The sequence below is a fragment of the Rhagoletis pomonella genome, unplaced genomic scaffold, assembly GCF_013731165.1.
Source record: "Rhagoletis pomonella isolate Grant_MI unplaced genomic scaffold, Rhpom_1.0 Rhpom_scaffold_00001, whole genome shotgun sequence".
NCBI lineage: Eukaryota > Metazoa > Arthropoda > Insecta > Diptera > Tephritidae > Rhagoletis > Rhagoletis pomonella.
The window spans coordinates 10,957,977-10,968,660 of record NW_023458555.1 but is presented as its reverse complement, the minus strand read 5'-3'; positions in this window follow the sequence as shown (position 1 = coordinate 10,968,660).

Genomic DNA, 10,684 nt, shown 5'->3' with positions numbered 1-10,684 from the left:
TTTTTTTGTGCTGCCACGAAAGTCTTACAAAAAACCTCTCCTGCCAACTTTCTAAGTTTCTTTAATTCTTAGATTAAGTTGTAAAAAAAAGAAAACGATAGTTAATTAAATTTATAGAAACTTATGAATTTTTAATTTTTTTTTTTTAATTTAATATTTTTTAATTTTTTAATTTTGTCAATAAAAATACTATTTTAATTTCGTTTAATTTTTAGAAACATTTTTTGTAATTTGACTTTCTAAAATAACTTTTTGAATTTTATTTTAATTTTTAGTTTGTATTATTTTAAAGACAAATTTGTGTTTATTTTGTTTAAGTTTTAGAAAACAGAAATACTACCACGACCTTCTCGTTAGCAGATCTTTTAATTCGTCTTTCGAATGGCACAAACGATCTTTCAAGATTGACAATTGTCTTACGAAGGCTTTTGTCTTTCGAAAGAATGTGGTGAGTTGAAAAATAGTTGCAAGAATTTTCCTGGGAGTATCATTTACTTCACGGGCCCTGAAACATACATATGTAATAGTCTGGAGTAGCAGAAGAAGATCCGACAAGCTACCTAGCTATCTCTGGATCCAAAAATGAAAAATCGAACGGATGGCACGTATCCAGTGTTTCGGACATACGAGCCGCTGTACAGCAAAAAAAAAAATGTGCGCAGGGTAAACTAACCGAATGAAACGTCCGTTAACAGATTACGGCTGATCGAAATTCGTAGACACTCTGACCGATCTTTTGCAGGGGTACGTAAAATTTGATCACAAATCGGGAAAGACGGAACTCATACTATTTCCGTCAGGAACTCTCAATAAATCTCATGCTTAGTCTTTCGGATTTCTGCATCATTTTTCACGCAGAGGTGGAGGCTATAAAAGAGGCAGCTGATTGGCTACACACCAGTCTTCTGCCGACCACAAGGGTAAATATCTGCTCTGATAGCCAAGCGGTAATCAGTGTCGCTGATTAAATTTTTTTTATTGTTCTTATATTTTGTTATTTTTTAATAATACGTTATTCGGAATATAACGGAAGTTAAACACTTCCGCCAAAAAGTCTACTCGAATATTAAGCATTTAATTACTGAAAATAAAAATATTTGAAAAATAGATCAACAGCATTAAGTAGACGTTATACCGAATGCAATAACAGTAACTCCGAAATTAATTGCAATGAATTATCAAAGCCTATGCAAACACTTCGGCACTCACTTACTTAAGTAACGAGTTAACACATAATCGTTCTCTCTCTTTCTTCCTCTGTATTCTATTACTTGAATGTATTTATATTCTCCCGCATTGATTAACGTAATTTTTTTTACTGTGTACAAATTTGTGGCATTTGCGCTCTCGCAATTTTCCCCATTTGTTCTGTTCTGGTCTCCCCAGACCGAGTAAACTCACATCCATTCAACTCTATTTCCTTCTCTACCTTCACTATGCCTTTTACAAGTACTGTTGCTCGAACTCACTGTTATTGTATTTGTATTTTATAAAATTTTTGTATTTCATTTTGAGCTGCCGGTCGAGGGCGGTGGTCGTTTTAGAAGAAGAAGCATCATTAGTTAAACGCGATGCAAAAGCAGGAGAACTCTAACGAAATGAAAACGCCTAAAAGGCAGCAAACAAAACATTAATAAAAAAGGGTGCACACATACAGACACAGGAAATGATTTGCGATGTGGCGATTTTCCTATCAGTCAAATCAAAAAGCAATTAATTAGTGTAAGGCGATTATAAATGTTTCGTGTAAAAAAAAAAGTGTGAAAAAATACGAAAAAAATATTTGGCGGTAGTGATAATAAAATGCAATGCACGAGTGCACCCAAAAGTAGGCAATACACTTCTATTTGGTGTTTTTTTTTTCCTTGTTTCAATATTTTCCTAGTCCTACGCGACACGCCTTTGCCATGGCAGCGTACATATCTAAATTCAGCGGGAAGCGTATGCCAGCTGAGTGATGAATTGTCAATGAACCAGTGACGAATTGTATACTTCAATTTTATTGATTGTGTTTATTGAAAACGCAATATATGTACTTATGTGTGAGTTTGTATGTATGTGCAACTGTTATGCGGGTAGAGATAAATCATGGGCCAAAAATTAATTGAAGATGCTTTTGAGTTATGGTTTGCGCTAGCGCCTTAGGGTTTGGCTGTAAATATGTGTCAGTATACTGAAAATTGCATGTATCCAAATAGGTACTTTGAAGGAGATTCAATTTCGGTGGTACCGAAAAGTATGCAACAATTTTCTTTTTAATTACTCCAAGTACTTTAAATTGCCCGGAAAACATACAGAGATAATAGAAACGCCTAATTTTGATCAGTTTTGGCTACAGTTTTCTTTTCTTGCTGTTTATTTATTTATTTATTTTTTTAAACTTACCAAAAATCAACAGTAATTTGTAGCCACTTGAAACTAGCGCTTTATATTACTACTTTAATGGGCTATAATTATGCATACTTAAAATTTTGCTACAAATTCTGAAATTCTTTACATGAAATAGAGTGCATTTGACATAGTGATGTAGCTTGTTATCATAAGAAGAAAATCATGTGTCATTTAATTCGAGTGCCACTGTTGAGGAAATTTACAATTAGTGCCTAAAGGTAGGCCACCATTTTTTAATGCATCGTAGAAATCTCGGAAGCAAGTGTGAACGCCATTTATTTCGGTTCAGTAAATTGGAGTAATTTCAAGCCAATATGTGATCATAACATAAATTAAAAACATTTTTGTGTCCACAAGAATTCTTAGTTTTTATCGATTTCATTATAATGTTATCGTTTACATCTGTATCCCTAACTAGGCCTGAAATTTTTCCGATCTAGACCGGAAAGGGTCCCGAAAAAGTTCCGAGCTAGTTCCACCGAAAAATCATGAAGTAGTTCCGAACTAGTCCCAAAATGATCCCAAAAAAGTCCCTACGGATCGAACCCAGGCAGTCACACGATTTGTAGTATGCACCTCTAATCACTCAGCCGCAGCGCGTGCTCATTAGGTCATACCAGAGTCGCAGGACTTAAGGCAGTAGTAGTAGATGTGCCCAAAACTATGCTACGTGAAGTTATGCTAGTTTTAGCGATTTCAACTTCAGCTAAGCATTACAAATACTATAGAAATTGCTAAGCTGAATTCCGAGACCTATTTAAATACCTCTAAAAATATGCAATGATTCCACATAAAAATTATCCGTTACGCGTATATCACCTGTTAAGCTTTCATGTTGCATACCTTTGGGCGGGTTTGCCATATCCACCCAATAGAGTCTAGGAGCTTAAGTACCTTAATCCAGTAGGTTTATGGCACCCAGTTCTGCTGAACCTCCAACGGAAGACTTTCCCAGAAATCTCATCCTGACCTACTGTTTTCTCCGCTTACGGTAAGGTACAGCTTTGACAGGAAATGTTACGCTGCAGTTCCATTCTGGGCGTGTGACTGCCTAAGGCTTTGCATCTTGTAAAAACTGCACTAAGGTCCAGATTAGTCTTTCCTGTCTTGTTAAGTTAGTAATGTAGGTCAAAATACAACTCTGGCTTTGTAATCGAATGTATGTATGTAATTATCACAAAATAATGGGATCCAGTCAAGTAAAATTATCATATTTAAATATATATACCCTCAATTTGCAATGACTTAATATCTAATTTTTTTTTCTCTATTTTCAGCCAATAATTTGCCAACTGATTATTTAAACAGATCAGCTGTATAACTGAATGAGCTTAAAGCGCGATTAACAAGTGACTAAAACCGTTTTATTGAACTTAATTTTGAATTGTATGCATTCGTTTGTGTATGTGGAACTGTGTATGAGTATATGTTTGTTTGTGTATTGGCACTTTCAATGTCATCAAAAAGGGCTGTTGTAGATATTTTGTAAACGAGAAGTATCACAGCCAGCTTTGATGAGCATTGCAAATAAACCGCATATGAAACACAAAACTAAAAGAATATGAAAACGAAAAAAAAAAAAACAATATTAAATGAAAAGTAAGAAGAAATGGAAATACATGAAAACTAGTCATAGTAAATAATAAATAAAAAACATTAAAGATAACAAAAAAAAAAACTGCAAAACTAAAACCAAAACAATACAAATAGAAGGATGAAGCTCCATGCTCTGTACATATGAAGAATGCCGTGCATGCAGCGCGCTTCGAAAAGCTCTTTAAAAATGAAAATGAATGAATATGTGAAACAATCGGCCAGTTAAAATAGTGTCACCTGCAGATTTGTGGATTGAACGCCTGAAAGTATGCTAAAGACAATAGAGAAAAACGCCTTGCTCGACGTGCATACATATGTATGTATGTGTATGTACAATCAGCAAACAACAGCATCAGTTAGCTCACACAAACGCCACCCACACTCTACCTTAATCGGCTACATTCAACACACATACATCCTTGTAAATGGAATATTCACACTCAACTTGACACCCGCCCAACACCCACACAAGTAACCGGAGTAGTTCGCAGTTTTTTGTTTGCGTATTTTGCATTTTTTTTTTATTTTTCTTTTTTTTTTACACTCGGCATCCGGTTTCACATTCGCATTCACCACATTCGCATATCGCAGTTGTTTTGCTGCGTTGCATTCATTTCATTAGTGCAACAGATTCAAACAAGTTGCCAGTAACACACGCACACAAACGCAAAAGTAACAATGCGTTACATATATATGTGCATACATATGTACATGTATGTGTATGTACATATAATCAATACAAATGCAATCATATGCGAATTAACGCCTACCTTGGTGTATATACAAACATACATATGTATGTATGTAAATCTGTATATATGTATTTACTATGTGCATATGAATGGATAGCCACAGAGTTATTCATATACAAATCTATCAAGGTATATGTACATTAGGGCGGTCCACAAATGCATGTTAAAAAGTTAAGTCGGAATTTTTATGCTCTCATCCTCTAGGATTCTTCTACACCGGAAAAAATATAGCCCTATTTTTTTATTTTGAAATCAAAAAAATATTTAGAGGTCACTTAAAGCGCTCAAAGTTTTCCTTGCGTTTGATATGGGGAAAAAACAACTTTTCGTAGAAATGGTATGGAATTCTTAAAAATAAATATTTTTCTCTGCAGGAGATTCCCAGTAATAATATGCAATTGTTTATTTAAATATTTTTTCATAGTAACTATAATTTAAAGGTCCGAAAAGCCCCGAAAAATGCAATGAGGGGACCAATAAAAAATTGTTAAATAAACAATTGGGTATTACTATTGAAAGTCTGCTCAAGAGAACCGGAGCTTTCAGATCGAAAAATATTGATTTTCAAGATTTCTATACCATTTCTATGAAAAGTTGTTTTTTTTTTTCATATAAAATACATGAAAAACTTTGATTGCTTTGAGCAACACCTAGATATTTTTTGATTTCGAAATAAAAAATTGGGGTATACTAGGCGGTGAGAGCGTTTAAATTGCGACTTTGCTCTTTTTGCACCACCCTAATGTACATGCGTACGCGTGTATCTACGCCCATACCGTACGCGGTTTTTCATTCAAAATACACACATATGTACAGTTTCATTCATATCTATAGCGCCCCTTTTCAAAGTAAAATTTTTCGACACTTATGTTTATTTATATTATTTTTAATAATATTCAATTAAAATATAGTTCAATCTCGAACAAAACCAAAACAAAAACAAACAGTATACTCAAAAAAGTTTTTACACTTCTGAGAAAAAAGTTTGAAATTTGGATGAAAATTTGTTGCATTTTAAGTTTGAGTTTATTTCAGCTTTGTTAGAGAATGAGATCTATTTTAATCGACAATTCGTAAAAATATGTAAATAAACATAAGTAGCAAACAATATCACTTTGAAATGGGGGTGCTATTGATATGCCCAATACTGTATATATGTATGTAGTTTTCTGTATTTGAATGCATGTACGTACATATCGTTACCTTAATTGAAAAAGGCTCTAACTCATTTTCTTTTGAAATTAAGCTCTGCACAAAAGTCGGTAGTTTACTCACAGAAGTCTTAATAAAATCAACTACACAACAAAAGAGGAGTTTCTATGTTTATTAAAAGCCAATGTAATGAAGAAAACCGCAGCTAAAGAACTTAAGTTTGTATAATATTTTATAACTATTCTAATTTTTCAACTAACTAAAGAAACAAAAATATTAGATAGAGCCTTTCTATGGTAAGGTAACGATGTGTCTATACAATCACATATGTACATATCTATACAGTGACTCAAAATATTGACCACGTGTTAACTTTTTTTAATACACACAATGTTTTTCACGTTAAATTTTTATGTTATCTATTCGTATAAAATTTTAACAGGCCGATGTCTGTATACATATATAGATATTAAAATAAAATTAATATGGGGGCTCTTTATTAGAGCAACATAAGCCAAATCCACAATTTTTAGAATTTAGGTCTGACATCTGTCTTTTGTCTGTATGTTTCTACGCGCATCACTCGAAAACTAATGCATGGAATTGTATGCAGTTTTCACCGATGCATTGCTAAATGTCTAACTTAAAATATAGAAGAAAAATAATTGGAGAGTTGCCAATAGATTGAAAATTGCAGTTTAAGTAAATTGATAAGATAAAGTAAATATTGCATTATAGTTGCTATAATATATTAGTGAAAGGATGCCACCTGTGAAAATTTTAATTTGATTTATTTGATAATATAAATTAAATATTGCAATATCGGTGTTAAACTAAAAAGGTTAAGGAAAGTTTACTGCCATAAATATTTTTGAGGAGGACTGCCACCTGTCTGGAAAATTTTGTTCAATTATTATATTGATAAAAAATATTAAATATTACAATACGGGTTTCAGGCTAATAGCCCAATTCTGCATCGGCGACAAAATTTTTCATATATTTTTCCATAAAAAACACTGTGGCAAGAAAGAATTTGTCATTGATACAAAATAGAGGCGTAAAAAAGTATAAGAAAGTTTACTGCCAAAAATATTTTTGTAGCGGGTTGCCACCTATTTGAAACATTTTATTCAGTTAAACTGATAAGATAAGGTAAATACTGAATTAATACACCTTTGCAGAAAGTTCACGATATAAATTAAATTTCCAGGATTAAATACCTTCGAAAAAATAATAACTAACAACCTTATTCATAAACAAGTTATTTTTAAGCAAAAAACAAAACCGACTTCAATTCTCATATAAAAATTTAAGATTATCGTTAATCTGTTCATGATCCAATGATCGGATTTAAACCATATTAGAGTGACCACCTGTGAGGTAACACATTTCCTTTAAAAAAGAATTATGGAAATCGGTTAACTTGGTCCAAAGTTATGCGGTAACATAGATACATAAAAACAAAATAAAAATATTCCGACGAACTGATAAAGGTTTAACGCGATTTTTTAGCCGCTTGAAATTTGCAATTCATTAGACTAAAATTGTATGGGCTATAAAACTGCATACCTAAAAATTTTCTAAAGATTCAGATTAAAAGGCTCGACATTTGTAGGAAAATTTGTTGAAAAAAAATAAAATTGTATAAAGTTTGAAAATTTTACTTAAATGGTTTTGGTAAAAGTTTGGACAAAAAAAATTACTTGAAAAACATTGTGATTATTAAAAAAAAGTCAACACGTGAACACTTGATTGAGTCACTTTAGGTATACGAAAGTGCATAAATGCATGCCACCTGCGAGTTAAACGCGTTTATATGTATGGATGAGCGTATCCTTGCATCCTTGTTGTATGCGCCATTTCATAGTACCATATTTAATTATATTCATACATACATATCTACATATACATACATAGGTGTATGTTTGTGTACATATGTACATACATATGTGTGTACCTGCGTGCTTGATTGCGTTCAAAAGTGCTTCACGTCATCTGCAATCAAAAATCACATGCCAGCGACAGCTGTGGTGCAAATGGAAATTTCGCCGAAATTTCAATGAATAAAATGATATCCATGAAAGAAAAATTAAATAAATAATAAGTATAGTTAAAGCCTAACGGTTATTTAATAAAGGAAAGCACTAAATAAAGCAAGGGGCAACCAGTTTTACCCTGACCCCGAACGGCGATTGTATTTTTATGCGAAGCTGTTTTTCATGGCTGAAATACACTCGGAGATTTGCCATTGCCTGCCGAAGGAAGACCGCTCTTAAGAAAAAAACGTTTTTCTATATTTTTTTGCGATGTTGCTTTTACCAGAGCTTGAACCCAGATCCTGCGGAGTGGTAGTGCGCACTGCTAACTACTACAACACAGCGGCCGCTGAGCCAAACATAGCAGGTGGCCTAATGAACGCTACTTAATTTCTCTAGAGAGAATTATGACCGTAGAGTGAGCATATCATCAAGGAAAATGGCGCGTTGTTAAGTAGCCGGGAGTACGTAGAAACTGGAGAAATATCTTCAGGTCTCAGTGGGAGTGTACGCACGCATATTTCAGACGGAAAACTACGTCAGTAGTCTGGTCCGCGGAGACAAAGCTCAGCAGCAACTTTCACAATCAGGGAATTGCCATCATCGGTGATAGTCAGACGGCACTTATGGCTCTCTCATCTTTCGATAAGCCATTACCACTTCGAGTACAAGAGAATAGCGTGAAGCGAGATAGCGGGAAAGACTAGCCAGGTAAAGTTAAGGAAGGAAAGAAGAGCAATGAGGGAAAAGCGTGAATGTTGTCGTAGTTACTACGTCTAAAAGTATGACACAAAAGCTTAATTTCAAACGCTCTAATGATAACGACAATCATTCTTACAACAACGAAACAGTGGCTATACTCTGCGTCATATTTCTAGGGGCAGTAATTAAGATAATAATCATACGATGAGTCTAAAATCATAGTCCAAATATTTTGCGATTTTGGAAACATTAGAGGATGATACCTTGGCTATTATAAAATATATCAGAGTGGATAAAAAAACATTTTTGAAGGGAGGAATCATAGATATAATGTATGTATTTTTAAATGATGAAATGATTCGAAACCGCACCTTTTTTGAATTGCTAGGTGTGAACCGCATAAAAATGCGAATGCGCTGACCTGGACGTGTTTTACGCACGGGTGATGATGCTCCGGTAAAAATATTCTTCGACTCGGCACCCATGAGAGGGACAACGAAAACAATGGCGCTCATGAGCACGATGAAAGAACTAAGAACAGAAGGATCTGTCTACACTTGAGATGAATAACTGGTAGAACCGAAGAGGAGGAATGAGAGAGGCGATCACCCCGAAATTTTTTGGTCTATCACCAAACCGGCCGAGGGTCGTTTAGCCAAATATTAATCCAATAATATGAAAATGTAAATAATATTAATATGTATTTTTTTAAATTCACTTCCACCACATATTGCGCATTCCGAAGCCCGATTCTTGCGCAACTCTTCAAGATGTTGTGAAATGTTTGCCAAACAATTCTATTCATATCACAGCCATTTTGATGAGTTTCGTTTGAATTATAACGACAACATTGCAAGTATAATACAATAGGAGTGGTGAATATTTAAAAACTTTCGCAAAAAATACTCGCACGCATAAAATATGTACTTGCATTAGGGTGCCTCAGCTAAACAAGTTCCGAATTATAACGGCACCATTGCAAATATAATATGCGGGTAGTAAATAAAAACTTTTGCAAAAAAAAACTCATACGAATAAAATAGGTACATTATTATAAAATTTATTATTTTTTAGGACTTCCGCCAAAATATTTATGAAAAACATAAACATACATGAGCTATACCGATTGAAAAATCCTCTTATTTTGAATCCGTTGATAAAGTTTTTAAACATTTATATGCAAAACTTCAATATTAACTCTTCTATAATCTCGGTGATTTTTGGAAAGAAATATTTTTAAAAACGAATATTATTTATAAAAAAACTCGATTTTCAGAGACGCGAAGTGAAATAAATATGGATATGGAAAGTAATTTATTAAAAATATTTCAAACTATCAAGTACATACAATCTTAAATACTTAAATTTAAAAATCCAAAAAGTGCTTTCGATATTTTTAAAGATCTAAAATACTAAGACGAGTTCATTAAATTAAAAAAATATATATATTTAACTATCCATAATTGATTCATAATTGGAATGGCGAGTTAACTGATTCAAAAATACATCATGAAAAATTCGCTGGAGGTTTAAAAATAATTACATTAAAAATACTGAATATAAAATAGTTCGGAAAAAATAAACTTAAATAATGCATTTTTTTTTTAGTTTTCCGATGTTAAGTGTACGACAAATGGCATTTTGGGCTTTCTTGTCGCCATTTCGTTAAAATGTTTGTGGCTATGTCATCATTTCCATAATCATATCACAGCCATTTTGACGAGTTTGGGTGAAGAAAACGCAGCTCAATGAATTAATATTTCTATATTTGACTCATTTTGATATTTCCAGTTTACAGATAAAAAAGAAAGAAGCGAGAAAATATTCCATCTTGAAAACAAGTTTGTTTTCATTAAATTACAGTAAATCCTGTCGGAGTCGAAACCTCTGAGAAGCGGAAAACCTGTAATAGCCGGTAAAAATTTATTATTCTCTTCAAAGAACCGTAAAAGTTGTGAAATTTTTGCTACGAAATTTTATTAAAAAATGTAATGACAACCATGGAGTTAGATGAAGATGAAGATGAAGATGAAGATGAAGATGAAGATGAAGATG